General features: G+C 38.7%; 1 non-coding gene and 1 pseudogene across 1 annotated transcript; one reads left to right on the top strand and one right to left on the bottom strand.

Moving 5' to 3' along the window:
• The first annotated feature begins 479 nt into the window (after window positions 1-479).
• On the top strand, window positions 480-605 carry LOC113928188. The gene has a single exon (XR_003521862.1). It is a non-coding gene; the product is annotated as a small nucleolar RNA ACA64 (small nucleolar RNA).
• Window positions 606-12,812: 12,207 nt separating this feature from the next.
• LOC113927681 lies at window positions 12,813-14,352 on the bottom strand (annotated as a pseudogene).
• Between the last annotated feature and the right edge of the window lie 2,950 nt (window positions 14,353-17,302).

Raw genomic sequence — 17,302 nt, 5'->3', positions numbered from 1 at the left:
CAAAAACTCATGAAATTTATCCCCTCTTGTTTCCCCAGATCAACGGTTTTGGGGCAAGTGTTCTCCTGTGCTTATCTTGGCACACTCCACTGTCTCCCCTTTCTCTGGGACGAGGGCTCCCTCCCCTCTGCAGCACTCATGATCCCGTTTCTTTGCTAAACCACTCCTCTGCACTTCCTACTTTCCTCAAAGTGGTCTCTTCTTTCCCTCTAGTTGTGCAGTTTGTTCTATTAGCCCTCAGTTCAATTTCTTGAGTATTCAGAATGATTTGATAATCATCTAGCTGTGTTCGAGGAGGAGGCAAGCCTAGGGTTTTCCTACTACACTGCCATCTTGGCTCTCCCCTTATTTGTTTTTCTAAGAATTTTGAAATCTAAAATCACAGAAACAATAATATTTTTAAATAACAAGGAGCATTTCTTTGAAAACATTATTTACCACTTATATCAAGTATCTTAAAAATGTTAATTTTCTTCTGCATTGGTTAAAAATCATCTGCGGCTTTGGCTATGCCTGTGGGTGAGATTTGGCACCCAGAGCCACAGGAGGCCTCAGCTCACTGCCTCTCATGGGTGTGGAGAGGTGAAACCCAAGCCCCAACCTGCTTGTCAGCTTGTGGGCCTGGTGCCCACCACACATGCTCTGGCCTCTGACCCCTGACCCTGTGTTCTGCCGACAGGACGTCAGTGTCCAGTGGTGAGTACCATGCCACTAGGACTGCAGAGGGAAGGGGACCTCTGCTCGCAATCCTCAATAAAGCTGTTGGTCTGAAAAAAAATGTTAATTTTCTTTCTTTCAGTACTATAACTCAATCCTAAGGAGATTTTCAAAATGCAAAGATTTTATCAAAAAGGTGTTCAAATTAAGGTGTTATTTGAGATACCACCTCACCCCAGTCAGAATGGCTAAAATTAAGGTGTTATTTCTATAGCTAAATTATAATACATTTAACACATAGAAAAATACTGATGATATGGTGTTTAATAATAAGGTAGGAATCAAATGGCATAACCAGTACCAGAACTTAAGTAGTACCTGTCTTTGGGGTGACTGGATGGCTCAGTCTGTTAAGAATCTGCCTTCGGCTCAGGTCATGATCTCAGGATCCTGGGATTGAGCCCTGCGTCAGGCTCCCTGCTCAGCCAGTTGCCTGCTTTTCTCTCTGCCCCTCTCCCACGCTTGTTCTCTCTCTCAATCTCTGTCTAAAATAAATAAATAAAATCTTAAAAAAAAAATAAACAATACCTGTTTTTAGCTGGTTTATTATAAATGATTTTTATTTTCTTCTTTATATTTTTCTGTATTTAAATTTTATTTTAAATGAATTTAAATTTAAAAACTATTCAAAAAATAAATATTATTTGAATATGTCACCATAAAACTATTTTGCTGCCTCTCAAACTTCTGAAAGGAAATTAACCAAGAACTTTGCTTTTCAGGATCGTAGATTGAGGGCGAAAGAGAATAATGCATCATAATTAGAATTTAAAAAATTATCTTAGAATAAATGCCCTTCCAACTTGATATTTGAAATGTTTGTCTACATTAGTATTCCCAAATTTCAGTATTGATTATAATTATCTATCTTTAAAATTTATATTATAAAATTCTGAGAATTATTATAACTTTATTTTAATTTAGGAAATTATTGTGAGTATTTTTGTTTTGTTTGTTTTTGTATGAGTTGGAATCTACTTTATAGGGAAAAGCACTTTGCTAGTGACTCCAAAATGGACAATGTTTATAATTTTGAAGGTTTTGATTGTTATTTTTGATTTTCATGGCACAATACAAGCTACAGTACCATGTTTCTGAAGTGCTGAGGCTGGAGTATTTTGCCATAAAGTAATTAAATATAACCGATTACACACAGGGCACATTACAAACTTTCTCCATAGTCTCAGATGGTGTATGTCCTTGACTTTCTGTTCAGTGTCTGGGATGTCCTGATAACCTAGGCGTACTGATCCCCTTCTTAGTTTCCTCGGTGAGACAGGGTTATTGACAGGTAGATTAACATGTTCTGGACTTAAAAGGATTTGTCTTTTGACTTGGAATGGGGCTCTTCTCACTTCTTGTAGGTTGGTGGTTTCTGAAAGAGAGTAAACTAACTAACACAAATAGTGTACTTAATCTTCATTTGTCAAAGCTGTGGGTGCTCTGCTTCTTCGATTTACATAATAAAAAGTTAAATAAATTTCTGCAAGATTCAATTTCTACAAATTTTCTATTTTTAAGTTGTGCAAAGAAGTTTTTATAACTTAGTTGGTAAGAATAAGTAAGAAAAACAGTTCAGTGTTTATTTGAATCTGCTGTAGAATAACATTATTTGCCTTATTTATATATTCCTTTCCCTTCCAATTTATCTATAGCAATTACTGAAATATTATAAGATGGCCAGGACTAATTTTGTAATGATAATGAAAATTCAGGAGCTGGAAAGTCTATGTTTTAATTAGGTCCACATGTTTCCTAAGAAATTTTCTTAAAAACACATGTAAAATTAATTTATACCTTAAACAACTAAAGATTAAATTCTTCTGTCTGTTAGTAAATATATGCAGTTACTAGACTTGTATTTGATTAAAAGGTATAATCTCTTTTCTATACAGCTGCCTTATTCAGTTTCATTGACAATTCCCAAAGGGGTCCTAGAAATTTCAAAAGCTTTTGAGTTAAAAAAAAAACAAAAAACTTTTGAGTTTGAAACTACTCTATGCTCTTTTCTATTTGATTAAGGATTCAATTTCTTTTTCTAAATGAGTTATTTTTGTCCCAGGTGATATTACTGAGTTAGTTGTTATCATTAAATAATCACTTATAGATATCACCTAGGTTAGATTTCAGTGTTTGAAACCAATTTGCTGATTGCCTAATAAATGCACATTACTATCCCTATTTCTAGGAATCGGGACTGTGATGCTTGATGGGGGTCAAAGAAATAGAATTTATGTCCCTTATGTTTGAGAAATGTAGTTTCTTCTCAAAAGAAGTGTTTTTCCCTAATAAACTGAAATAATATAAAAAGGGGTAACTCTCAGTTTGTTTCCTGAGATTAAGAGGGTTACTGCAGTGGTGGGGGGTGGGAGGGATGGGGTGGCTGGGTGATAGACATTGGGGAGGGTATGTGCTATGGTGAGCGCTGTGAATTGTGTAAGACTGTTGAATCACAGACCTGTACCTCTGAAACAAATAATGCATTATATGTTAAAAAAAAAAAAGAAGAAAATAGTAGGAAGGGGAAACTGAAGGGGAGGAAATCGGAGGGCGAGACGAACCATGAGAAACAATGGACTCTGAGAAACAATCTGAGGGTTCTAGAGGGGAGGGGGTGGGGGGATGGGTTAGCCTGGTGATGGGTATTAAGGAGGGCACGTACTGCATGGAGCACTGGGTGTTACACGCAAACAATGAATCATGGAACACTACATCAAAAACAAATGATGTAATGTATGGTGATTAACAACATAATAAAATAAAATTTATAAAAAAGGGGTAACTCAGTTTAGGAAGAAGAAAGTGTTTCTTTTTTCTGAAATAGTATTCGGCTTTATTACTTGCATCACTTAGGCTCTAGAAGGAAACAAACAGTACACTCCACTCTGGTAATTAGGCTCAGTTAATGAATGGGCTATTTGTAGGATGTGGGCAGAATTAGGGCAAATCAACCAGGCTAACCACCATGGGAGATCTATAGGAGATCTGCATTGGATAGGGAAAGGACTGGTTACTAGAATCCTGAGAGAGCTGTAGCTGAAGGACCAGGCCAGAGGACCAGGCCGGAGCTGTGGGTGTAGATAGACGCGTAGCCATGGCTAACCTGCCTGCATCTGGCAAAGAGGGAGCCAGGGGCATAAGTACTGCCACCTCTTTCCTTCCACCTTTTGAATGGCTACTGGTGCCTTTCACTGGTCAAACCCAAGCAGAATCCAGAAGGCAAAGCGTACAGGTTGGCTTCCTGGTTATAGAGCATGGTGGAGAAGGATGGAAAACATATGTGGAGGAGATTCAACACCACATCTAGCATTTGACCATGAATTTTGAGATAGTACAGATGTAGCATGGTTCTTTAGTGTTATCAGGAAGAAAATAAGGTGCACTTAACAAGTTTTTATACTTGAAATGCAAGTGGCTTAATATTAAGTTGCCAAAACAATATTGGAACAATTTTAGAATAAGGTCCTAAAGATAAATAAATGGCATTTTACACAGTCAGTGGAATAATACGTGATCCATTAGTATATGATCCATCCTCAGTTTTCATGAGTCACTGTGATTTTTAGCTTAAAAACTGTAGCATGTTGGAGGTAGACTCATACCAAGCTCTCCAGATTCAGTGGGGGAGGGTTTAGGTAAAGAGGTTTAGGTTAACAGTAGCTAAGATGAAGAGTTATAGGTAACATGTTTTACACCAGTCTCCTGTACTATTTCTAAGGTCAATAGTATTGCTTGCCTAGCCTTAATCATTATGCAGTGTTGTGCAGAAAATTCGTTTTGGTTTGGCTCATGTATAGATAGTGACAGTCTTAAATTGCAAAGGGCAAAAGATAAAACAGCGAGAAATCTTAGATTATAGAAATAAGTCAGTGCTATGTTCAAGAGAACTAGAGTAATATAATTACTTTTAAAATGTTTTTTTAATTATTGAATATATTCCTTCTGTAAGTAATTTAATTTCAAATTAATTACTTAGAAACCATTAGTTTATAGAAGTAAATGCATATTTTACTTAGCTTTTATGTTTTAAAATGAATAATTAGCAATAATTTGATTACTGAAATATTCATAAAACAAAGTATTATCCAAGCAACACTTAAAACAAGATTACGAAGAAAATAATAATTTGCAACTGTTGAGTTTCCCTGGTATTTTTCTGAACAGGTTGATTTAATTGAATAGAAAAACATTGTACATATTATTTAGATATTCCAAGGAATTGCACATATGTGTTATATATTAAAATATAGGCTTCTTCTTTTTATCTGTGGAATCTAGCAGTATAAACACTTTAAAATGCTTTTAAAAAGCTATGAAAAGCATAATTTTATCTTCAGAGTTAATGGTAACTGTTTTTTCTTTTCCTTTGACTCTAAGAGAAAACCATTAAAACTCTTTCTTAAAAGTTTCTATTTGATTTTTCTTTACTTTCCTTTGAGCACAAACATTTTTTTTCTCTGGAATCAATTTTGAACATTGTACTATCTAAATTCTTGCTTTGATTCTAATCATAAATAGCCAAATGATGGTAAAACTTTTTTTAAATTTTTTTATTATTATGTTAATCACCATACATTACATCATTAGTTTTTGATGGAGTGTTCCATGATTCATTGTTTGTGCATAACACCCAGTGCTCCACGCAGAATGTGCCCTCTTTAATATCCGTCACCAGGCTAACCCATCCCCCCACCCCCCTCCCTTCTAAAACCCTCAGTTTGTTTTTCAGAGTCCATCGTCTCTCATGGTTCGTCTCCCCCTCCGACTTACTCCCCTTCATTCTTCCCCTCCTGCTATCTTCTTCTTTTTTTCTTAACATATATTGCATTATTAGCAATTATTTGTTCCACAAGTACAGATCTGTGATTCAACAGTCTTGTACAATTCACAGCGCTCACCATAGCACACACCCTCCCCAATGTCTATCACCCAGCCACCCCATCCCTCCCACGCCCCATCACTCCAGGAAACCTCAGTTTGTTTCCTGAGATTAAGAATTCCTCATATCAGTGAGGTCATATGATACATGTCTTTCTCAGATTGACTTATTTCACTCAGCATAACACCCTCCAGTTCCATCCAGGTCGTTGCAAATGGCAAGATCTCATTCCTTTTGATGGCTGCATAATATTCCGTTGTGTATATATACCACTTCTTCTTTATTCATTCATCTGTCGATGGACATCTTGGCTCCTTCCACAGTTTGGCTATTGTGGACATTGCTGCTATAAACATTGGGGTGCACGTACCCCTTCGGATCCCTACATTTGTATCTTTGTGGTAAATACCCAGTAGTGCAATTGCTGGTTCGTATGGTAGCTCTATTTTCAACTGTTTGAGGAACCTCCATACTGTTTTCCAGAGTGGCTGCAGCAGCTTGCATTCCCACCAACAGTGTAGGAGGGTTCCCCTTTCTCCGCATCCCTGCCAACATCTGTCATTTCCTGACTTGTTAATTTTAGCCATTCTGACAGGTGTAAGGTGGTATCTCATTGAGGTTTTGATTTGGATTTCCCTGATGCCGAGTGATGTTGAGCACTTTTTCATGTGTCTGTTGGCCATTTGGATGTCTTCTTTGGAAAAATGTCTGTTCATGTCTTCTGCCCATTTCTTGATTGGATTATTTGTTCTTTGGGTGTTGAGTTTGATAAGTTCTTTATAGATTTTGGATACTAGCCCTTTGTGTGATATGTCATTTGCAAATATTTTCTCCCATTCTATCGGTTGTCATTTGGTTTTGTGGACTGTTTCTTTTGCTGTGCAAAAGCTTTTTATCTTGATGAAATCCCAATAGTTCATTTTTGCCCTTGCTTCCCTTGCCTTTGGTGATGTTTCTAGGAAGAAGTTGCTGCGGCTGAGCTTGAAGAGGTTGCTGCCTGTGTTCTCCTTTAGAATTTTGATGGACTACTGTCTCATGTTTAGGTCTTTCAACCACTTGGAGTCTATTTTTGTGTGTGGTGTCAGGAAATGGTCCAGTTTCATTCTTCTGCCTTTGATTTAGATGCCTTTGATTTGTTTTTGTTGTCTGATTGCTGTGGCGAGGACTTCTAATACTATGTTGAATAGCAGTGGTGATAGTGGACATCCCTGCCGCGTTCCTGACCTTAGGGGAAAAGCTCTCAGCTTTTCCCCATTGAGAATGATATTCGCTCTAGGTTTTTCATAGATGGCTTTTATGATATTGAGGTTATGTACCCTCTATCCCTATACTCTGAAGAGTTTTGATCAAGAAAGGATGCTGTACTTTGTCAAATGCTTTTTCTGCATCTATTGAGAGGATCATATGATTCTTGTTCTTTCTTTTGTTAATGTATTGTATCACGTTGATTGATTTGTGGATGTTGAACCAACCTTGCAGCCCAGGGATAAATCCCACTTGGTCATGGTGAATAATCCTTTTAATGTACTGTTGGATCCTATATAGGCTAGTATTTTGGTGAGAATATTTGCATCCATGTTCATCAAGGATATTGGTTTGTAATTCTCCTTTTTGATGGGGAGATCAAAAACTCCTTTGTCTGGTTTGGAGATCAAGGTAATGGTAGCCTCATAAAATGAGTTTGGAAGTTTTCCTTCCATTTCTATTTTTTGGAACAGTTTCAGGAGAATAGGTATTAATTCTTCCTTAAATGTCTGATAGAATTCCCCTGGGAAGCCATCTGGCCCTGGGCTTTTGTTTCTTGGGAGATTTTTGATGACTACTTCAATTTCCTTAGTGGTTATAGGTCTGTTCAGGTTTTCTATTTCTTCCTGGTTCAATTTTGGTAGTTGATACATCTCTAGGAATACACCCATTTCTTCCAGGTTATCTAATTTGCTGGCATAGAGTTGCTCATCATATGTTCTTATAATTGTTTGTATGTCTTTGGTGTTGGTTGTGATCTCTCCTCTTTCATTCATGATTTTGTTGATTTGGGTCATTTCTCTTTTCTTTTTGATAAGTCTGGCCAGCGGTTTATCAATCTTGTTAATTCCTTCAGAGAACCAGCTCCTAGTTTCATTGATCTGTTCTACTGTTCTTTTGGTTTCTAGTTCATTGATTTCTGCTCTGATCTTTATTATTTCTCTTCTCCTGCTGGGTTTAGGCTTTATTTGCTGTTCTTTCTCCAGCTCCTTTAGGTGTAGGGTTAGGTTGTGTATTTGAGACCTTTCTTGTTTCTTGAGAAAGGCTTGTATTGCTATATACTTTCCTCTCAGGACTGCCTTAGCTGTATCCCAAAGATTTTGAACAGTTGTGTTTTCATTTTCATTGGTTTCCATGAATTTTCTGAATTCTTCTTTAATTTCCTGGTTGACCCATTCATTCTTTAGTAGGATGCTCTTTAGCCTCCATGTATTTGAGTTCTTTCCGACTTTCCTCTTGTGATTGAGTTCTAGTTTCAAAGTATTGTGCTCTGAAAATATGCTGGGAATAATCCCAAACTTTTGGTACCAGTTGAGACCTGATTTGTGACCTAGGATGTGATCTATTCTGGAGAATGTTCCATGGGCACCAGAGAATAATGTGTATTCCGTTGCTTTGGGAAGGAATGTTCTGAATATGTCTGTGAAGTCCGTTTGGTCCAGTGTGTCATTTAAAGTATTTATTTCCTTGTTGATCTTTTGCTTTGATGATCTGTCCATTTCAGTCAGGGGGTATTAAAGTCCCCCACTATTATTGTATTGTTGTCAATGTGTTTCTTTGCTTTTGTTATTAATTGCCTTATATAATTGGCTGCTCCCATGTTAGGGGCATAGATATTTAAAATTGTTAGATCTTCTAGTTGGATAGACCCTTTAAGTAGGATATAGTGTCCTTCTTCATCTCTTATTACAGTCTTTGTTTTAAAATCTAATTTGTCTGATATAGGGATTGCCACCCCAGCTTTCTTTTGGTGTCCATTAGCATGGTAAATTGTTTTCCACCCCCTCACTTTAAATTTGGGGGTCTCTTTGGGTCTAAAATGAGTCTCTTGCAGACAGCATATTGATGGGTCCTATTTTTTAATCCAATCTGATAGCTTGTGTCTTTTGATTGGGGCATTTAGCCCATTTACATTCAGGTAACTATTGAAAGGTATGAATTTAGTGCCATTGTATTGCCTGTAGGTGACTGTGACTGTATATTGTCTGTGTTCCTTTCCGATCTATGCTGCTTTTAGGCTCTTTGCTTAGAGGACCCCTTTCAGTATTTCTTGGAGGGCTGGTTTTGTGTTTGCAAATTCCTTTAGTTTTTGTTTGTCCTGGAAGCTTTTTATCTCTCCGTCAATTTTCAATGAGAACTTACCTAGCTGGATATAGTATTCTTGGCTGCATATTTTTCTCATTTAGTGCTCTGAAGATCTCATGCCAGTCCTTTCTGGCCTGCCAGGTCTCTGTGGATAGGTCTGTTGCCAATCTAATATTTCTACCATTGTAGGTTACATATCTCTTCTCCCGAGCTGCCTTCAGGATTTTCTCTTTGTCTCTGAGACTCATAAGTTTTACTATCAGATGTCAGTTTGTTGACCTATTTTTATTGAATTTGAGAGGGGTTCTCTGTGCCTCCTGGATCTTGATGCCTGTTTCCTTCCTCACATTAGGGAAGTTCTCTGCTATGATTTGCTCCAATATACCTTCTGCCCCTCCTTCTCTTTCTTCTTCTTCTGGGATTCCAATTATTCTAATGTTGTTTCGTCTTATCGTATCGCTTATCTCTCGACTTCTGCCCTCGTGATCCTGTAGTTGTTTCTCTCTCTTTTTCTCAGCCTCTTTATTTTCCATCATTTGGTCTTCTATATCGCTGATTCTCTCTTCTGCCTCATTTATCCTAGCAGTTAGTGCCCCCATTTTTGATTGCACCTCATTAATAGCCTTTTTGATTTCGACTTGGTTAGATTTTAGTTCTTTTATTTCTCCAGAAAGGTTTTGTCTAATAACTTCCATGCTTTTTTGAAGCCCAGCTAGTATCTTTAAAGTCATGATTCTGAACTCTAGGTCCGACATCGTACTAATGTCCATATTGAGTATGTCCCTGGCAGACGGTACTACCTCTTGTTCTTTTTGCTGAGGTGATTTTTTTCGTCTTGTCATTTTGTCCAGAGGAGAATAGATGAATGGGAGAACAGAATGCTAACAGGATAACAACGTCCCCAGCAAATATACTCTATACAAATCAGAAAAGACCTGAAACCAGGGGAAAAGAAAGGGAAAGAAAGAAAAAAGAAAGAGGAAAAAAAACACAAAAAGAAAAAACAAAAACAGAACAATACAGAAAAAACAGAATATGATCAAATATGATCAGGTTAGTGCATAGATCAGTGCCACACACTAGATTTTGGGCATATTTTGGTCTGTTAGAAAAAAGTGCCTCCTAAAATTTTAAAGGAAGAAAGACTTATTTATGTACAAAATAAGGGATGGTACAATGAATGGATAGAAGATGACTGTAAAGATAAAAATTATAAAAGATTTTATAAAAGGAATTGATAATATAAGAAGTTGTTTGAAAAAAGAAAGAAGATTTAAAAAAAAAGAAAAAAAAAGGGAGAGAATGTGATCAGGCAGGAGACTAGAACAAAGCCATACACTAGTGATTTAGGGTATATTTTGATCTGTTAGAAGAAACTGTATCTCAAAATTTTAAAGAGAGAACAACTTATATATATATGCCAAAAATAAGGGTAACTACTATGAAGTGATAAAATATGACTCTAAAAATGAAAAAAAAAAAATGTTTTTTTAAAAAAGGGATTGATAACATGTTGGTTGAAAAAGGGAAAAAGAAAAATTAAAAAAAAAAACAGTTACAAAAATTAACTTTGAAAAACTAATGAATCATGGTAAAAAAGCCATGAATTCTATGTGCAGTATTCCCCTAGCTCTGGAGTTCTCCTGTTCTCCTTGATGGGTAAACTTGGTCTTGGCTTGCGACTGTTCAGGCTGATCTTCTGGGGGAGGGACCTGTTGCCGTGGTTCCCAAATGTCTTTGCTGGAGGTGGAATTGCCCCACCCTTGCCAGTCGGGGCTAAGTAATCCGCTCGGGTTTGCTCTCGGGAGCTTTTGTTCCCTGCAAGCTCTCGGTACAGCTTTGGATGACCAGGGTGAAAATGGTGGCCTCCCAATCTCCGTCCGGATGAGCTGAGAACTCGGGGCCCCGCTCCTCAGTGCGCCCCCAGAGAAGAGCAGTCAATCACTCCCGTGTCCCCGGTCTCTGGCCGCACTCTGCGCTCACCCGGCCTGGGACCGAGCGTTTCTATCTCTGGCACCCGACCCCGTATGGAGTCTCCAAACCCAGCAGATCCCTGAGGTGCGCTCCCGTGCCGCTCCTCCCAGGGAGGGAGGGGAGTCTCCCCAGCTCTGCCACTTGTTGGGACCCTGCTGGAGGAGCAGTGGCCCGACTGGGCCGCGGATCACGGTTTATGGCAACCCCGAGCTGAGAGCCCACACCTGGGCTCCGCGTCTGCAGCCGGCTTCCCCGCTCTAATACCTGGGAGCTCTGCTGCACTCAGGCACCCCTGGTGTTTCTGTGACCCCGAGGGTCCTGAGACCACACTGTCCCGCGAGGGTTCCACCCCCCGTTTAGCCACTGGAGCGACGTCCCTCCACGGAGCCGACTTCTGAAAGTTCCGATTTTGTGCTCCGGGGCTCTATCACTTGCCAGAAGCGGCCCACGGAGGCCCCCTCCCCTGCCGTCTATTCTCCTGAATATCGCCTCGGATTCACTTCTCCGCACGTCCTACCTTCCAGTAAGTGGTCGCTTCTCTGTTCAGAGAGTTGTTGCTACTCTCTTCTTCGATCTCCTGTTGAGTTCGTAGGTGTTCAGAATGGTTTGATCCCTATTCAGCTGAATTCCTGAGACCAGATGAAATCTAGGTCTCTTACTCCTCCACCATCTTGCTCCGCCCCCCCCTTTCCTTAACTCTTATATAGGTATCTGATAAATCTAGGCTTTCAGGGTTGATAGGTCAGAGGAGTCATCTTTGAGTAGGACTATCGCTCCATAAATCATACTGTTCAGTCTACTTTTCTCAGATGTTTAAGTTTTAAAATGGAGATAATAAAACACACCTTATTGGGCTATTGTCAGGATCCAATAAGATAATATATGTTAAAATCTTCAGTAACTGGCAAAGTGTTACCTACCAATGGTATTTTATTTAAAGTGGGCCTGAATCCCAGCCTTCTCCTACTTTCCATAAAATTAATTTTTCCTTTCTGTAACTAAGCCCTTTTCAGTTTTTTCCTCTTTTCTTCTTCTCCTTCTTCTTCATCTTCTCCTCTTCTTCCTCCTCCCTTCCTCCTCCTTCTATTTATTTATTTATTTATTTATTTTGCTATGGGCTCTCTGCAAACTAATTCTGAGGTGGAAAGTCAAGTATATTGGGAGAAAGTTGACTTGTGGGTGAGGGTTTTCTGGAGATACGCTTACAAGGAAGTGAAAAAGGGCCCTTTAGAATTATTTCCAACTGAGGAAATAGGCCAATCCTTGGTTCCTGCCTCAGTCAGTCATTCGCTGGGTGCCACCTCTGGGTGACGAAGTTCCCATCGAAGGGCATCCTGAGTAAGCAGGCAGCTACTCACCATTAATAACAGATAGGTCCGGCAACTGGGAATGTGTGTGCCTCTGATCTGTAGAGGGGGTCTGGTCAGAGCATCACAGCACCCACCATACGTTCCCATCCCGCAACTGATTCCAGTATGAAATCTGAGGTGTGAGCTGCCCTTGCCTGTGAAAAGATAGGGCTTTCAATGGGAGGGGGTTTGGGGTATCCCCCATTGGAAAAGCAGTGAGACTCTAATCTTGAAGGTCTTTTGTGTTATACAATCAAGGTTTCCCAGAGAGATTTTCAATGTCAAGTTGCCTCCTCACTATACACTTTTTTTTTTTTGTTTTATTTATCTGAGTCCCAAAATGGTGGTTTCAATTGCAGAAAACTTTTTTTTACATTTATGTAAACTCATTGTCCTGTATACCTAAAGATGACTTAAATTTATGTTCTATTTTTTACCTGAGAAAAGTAGCTTTTAAAGCAGTAAGTATAACATAATTCGGAATTTAAAAAGATACTTTTTTTAACCAAAAAACATTTTTTTCATTTAAAAAAGTATTTAAAACACATAAAACAAGGAAACATTTATTCTTTCTTCTCGTCTTCCGGTGTGGGGTCTGTGGGCGCCTCCTCCACTGTGGCACTGTTGCTCTCGGAGCCGGTGTTACGGTCACTGGTCCCCTCCTCATCCATACTGTCCACCCCCTCCTGCCCGCTCTCCTTGTCCTCAGAAGTAGACGTGCCTTCTTCACCATTCTGTTAGCTTTCCGTCGCTTCTTCAAGGTGTGTCTCCTCTGTCTCCATCGGGATGCTCTCGTCGTCCTTCTCCTCGCTCTTACTAGCAGCTTGCTCTTCCTCAGGAACCATGCTGCTCTGACTGCGTTCAGCTTGCTCTGCGGCTTCTTTCTCTCTTTCCTCCTGCCTTTTTCGAACCTGTTCCTCTGCCTGTGCAATTTCAGCGGCAATTTTTTTCCATATCCACTTCTACTTTCAAACCGCACAACCTTTTAATTGCCTTGTTAAATGAATCTGTGCTTTCCAGGAATTTCCTCTTCTTTTCCTGGTGTTGCTCCTCTATTTGAAGAAGTTCAGCTTCTAGTTTTCGCTGATGAACCATTAAGGACTGGACCTGTCGTTTGAGGACCTGCATTCTAGCTGTTGTGACAACTGAACAGACGTCTGGCACCACACTCTCACTAAGGATTTCACTGATGAGGCGGTGGTTTCTCTGGAAACGGGTAGTGGCTGTATGCTTCACTGAGAAGCCATCATGATAATCGTCTGGATCTTCAGCAGGCTGAATGCTCATGTACGGTTCTCCTTTCTCCATGCGAGACTGTCTCTGTCGACTTTCTTCCTCTAAAGCAGCTTCTGCACGACTTTTTTGCATTTATGTAAGCAAGGTATGCGGGGGAATTATGATAGGCCTTCATAGATTCATTGTACTCTATCTTTTCTGCTTCGTATTCGTTTAAATACTCTTGTTTTTCTTCATCAGTGAGATCTCGCCACATGCCACCAATAATCTTGCCAATCTCCCACAACTTTAGGTCAGGGTTGGAAGGTTTTACTTGGTTCCAGACCTTTCTGCTGTACCTCATGTAGGGCATCAGTGGCTTATCTGGTGGCTTTGGGGGTTTTGGAATCGTAATACCAGAGGATGCCGTGACCCGGGTGTTGGTGCCCGGGTTCCCTCCCAGCCTGTAGTTGTTGTAGGCGAGATGAAAGGAGGCATTTTGAAACTTTAAGAGGAGAAGCTGGCCAAAGAAGTTTTAGTTAGTTTTGTAGTAGGAAGAGTTTTTGAGATGGTAGCAGAAAGTGAGCAGTTTTTAAGAAGGCGTAGTACTGAAGTATGTGGAATGTCAGGGAAATGGTTCCAGGTGAGGGAATAATGTGACCAAAGACAGCAATGTGGAAATGAACTTTGGCTTCTTTGGTTGGCAAGGATACTGGTCTACTGTATGGATTGTATCCCACAAACCCTGGTGTGCTGGGCATTTGTGTTGCAGGAGCTGGGGTGGGAGGTGGGGCATAAGATGGTCTTTTTGACATTTTGGGAGATTAAGTTCTCAGTTCCTTAAGAATGAATCTGAGACACCGCGGGCAGAAAAAGCGCCCGCAGCTCCGGCTTGGTTTCCCTTTGTCCCGCGCACGCCTTAAAGCAGTAAGTATAACATAATTTAGAATTTAAAAAGCAGTAAGTATAACACAATTCAGAATTTAAAAAGATATGTATATGTACATATATACACATAGAAGAAAAGCTGGCAAATTACACACAGAAATAGTAATGATTATTCTTGTATGATAAAATTATTAATGACTTGAATTTTTTCTTTTTTGGTAAAGTTTTGCATTTATTATTTTCTTTGACAAAATTTGAAAATAATCATAAATAAACAAGAAAAGTTTTGAAAAATTATATAGTTCTTTACAGCATATACAAAATGCTTTCACATACAATATTACATGTAATACTTACATCTACCTTTTTACCGTGGCAGGTGATAGAAAGTCTTATGGGAATTATTTTAGATGTGAGAACTGATTCTTCAAAGAAGTTCACACAGGTATTATGTTGTTAGGGTCTATCCTACAATTTGGGTTGTGCAAGTCCAAAGCCAGTGCTTTTTCCGGAAGGACCACATCCTTTCCTCCAACTATCATGCATCACAGTAACTACTATGCTTATATATTTTAACAATTAACTATATTTTTCATACATATACAGTTTCCTTGGTTTGTTTTGTATGTAGTATAGCTCTCTTTTCCCTACTTAAATAATTAAAAGGAAAAGAGTCTATGATTATAGCACAGCAGAAAATTATTCAGGAAAGAATATTCATTAAATTCCACTGACTCTTTTTCAAGTAAATTGCTCAGATGTAAGGCTTCAGGAAAGTATGAAGTTAAGTTTTTCTAAGAACAATAAGGTATATTTCCTATATTAGAATATTTTGAATATCTTGCCCATAATATAGCAATATTAAAGAATGTAAGAATCTCTACTTATTAACATTTTTCTGTATAAATTTTATGTTACCTTAATATGTCTCATAGCGACATCATAATTTTATGCTAAAATGATGTTTTATCTTTAAGTAGTATATATATTAGACTATAGCAGTGTGTGAAAAATTCAGTTAATCAGCTGGTTTAATTTTCTTTTAAGGACTGTGCTTGAAATATTTCCCAATGAAATCCAAGGTAGTTCATCCAAGGCAATATAAAATAATAAGATTTCTATAAAATAATTTGAGGGCATAGTTTATAATATGTTCAATAATGTCTCATTGAGAGTTCAAGGATTGGTAATAACATAGTACCACATTGAATGCAAAAGAACTGGATCTTTCTTTACCTTTGAACACCCATGAGCATAAATAATTCTCTTTAGTCATAAATAGAAAAATACTTTGCAGTAAATATAATTAGGACCTTAAGGAGACGACCATGAGTTGTCTGGGTATTTTGAAACTTTAAGAGGAGAAGCTGGCCAAAGAAGTTTTAGTTAGTTTTGTAGTAGGAAGAGTTTTTGAGGTGGTAGCAGAAAGTGAGCAGTTTTTAAGAAGGTGAGTACTGAAGTATGTGGAATGTCAGGGAAATGGTTCCAGGTGAGGGAATAATGTGACCAAAGACAGCAATGTGGAAATGAACTCTGGCTTCTTTGGTTGGCAAGGATACTGGTCTAATAACTGAAGGCAGTACAGTTGAGAAGTAAGATTAGATACATGGGATGGGGCCAGATCACAGGGAAATTGAACACCAAACAGAGGAGATGTAGTGAAGCAGATGGGAAGCATTGGTCGTTCAAAACACCAAACAGAAGTGATGAGATTCAGATGTAGTGAAACAGACAGGAAGCATTGGTGGTTCAGTGGTAGCACGTGGGGAAACATCACAAAGTGTTTGAGCAGACAATGTTGTGATGATTGGTACCATCTATACCATACAATTAGTCCTGCAGTAAAACCAGCTAGGTTTTGGGAACATAAAATTACAATTAGAGGGTCAGGTCTAGGCTGGTGATGCCAAAAATTAAGAAAGGTCATATAGGAGACCTAAAAATTTCAAGACATTTTTATTCACTGACTAGACATAGGGTATAAATCTCCATTTATAACATAACTTTTAATTTACTTTGAATCTCTTATTTTCTAACTTCTGTAAAGCACAAGAATTTAGACCCAGAAGGACTGGAATTTTAGTGATAGTATATTATAGAGATGAGGAAACTGAATCTTTAGAGAGGTGAACTGGTTGGTCCAGGGGTCTGCAGCTGTAGTGGTAAGATCCAGAATTTAGTGTCAGGAGGCCTGGCTTCAAACTTGGCCTTTGCTACTCATTGGCTTTTTGACCTTGAGCAAGACTTTTAGTCTCTAAAAAGCTAGGTTTCCTCTTCTGCAACAAGTAGGGATAGTTGCACTCACTCTGCCTATGTGCAACCTTACGTGACAGATAAGAAAATCAAGATTCTCTCTGAAGGTACGACACAACTGTAAGGTATGAGGATCCACAGGCAGATCCAGAATTAAGGTCTCCAACCATTGTGGCCAGTGTGTGAATCCTTTTTGCATGTTTTCTCTTCTTCTCGTGAATGCTCAAAGTTTGTTCTCTGAAATCTAATGCATGACCATGACACATTCTTCGCGGGGAAGAGATCTCAGAATCCAGTGTCCTGACAGACCTCCATCACAATTCCTGGAAATATTTTCAGAGGTTTGTATGCCTATTTGGGTCTGAGATAAAACTTTTGATGTTCTCTAAGGCTCACTCTTCCAAATCTGACCTGTTATCATGTAAAGTTTATTGGATAATTTTATATTTTATTGCACCAAAATGAATAGTTCCATATCATTTCAATGGCCCTAGAGATTTCCTTTTGCTATCCTAGCTAAACTAACAAATATACACTAAATAGAAAAGAGTCAAGGGGTAAAAAAATTTGAGGCTTTGAAAATGCATGGTTATTGTTATAAAGCAGTATATTCTTGTTGGGAAATAATTGTGACAATCACATATACCTAGTTTTATCAGAGAAATGACTACTGCCTGGGCTGGAGATAACCAAAAAT

The sequence above is a fragment of the Zalophus californianus genome, chromosome 7 (assembly GCF_009762305.2).
Source record: "Zalophus californianus isolate mZalCal1 chromosome 7, mZalCal1.pri.v2, whole genome shotgun sequence".
Classification (NCBI taxonomy): Eukaryota; Metazoa; Chordata; class Mammalia; order Carnivora; family Otariidae; genus Zalophus; species Zalophus californianus.
Note: the sequence above shows the minus strand (reverse complement) of the source record. Positions and strands in the feature narration are given on the sequence as shown.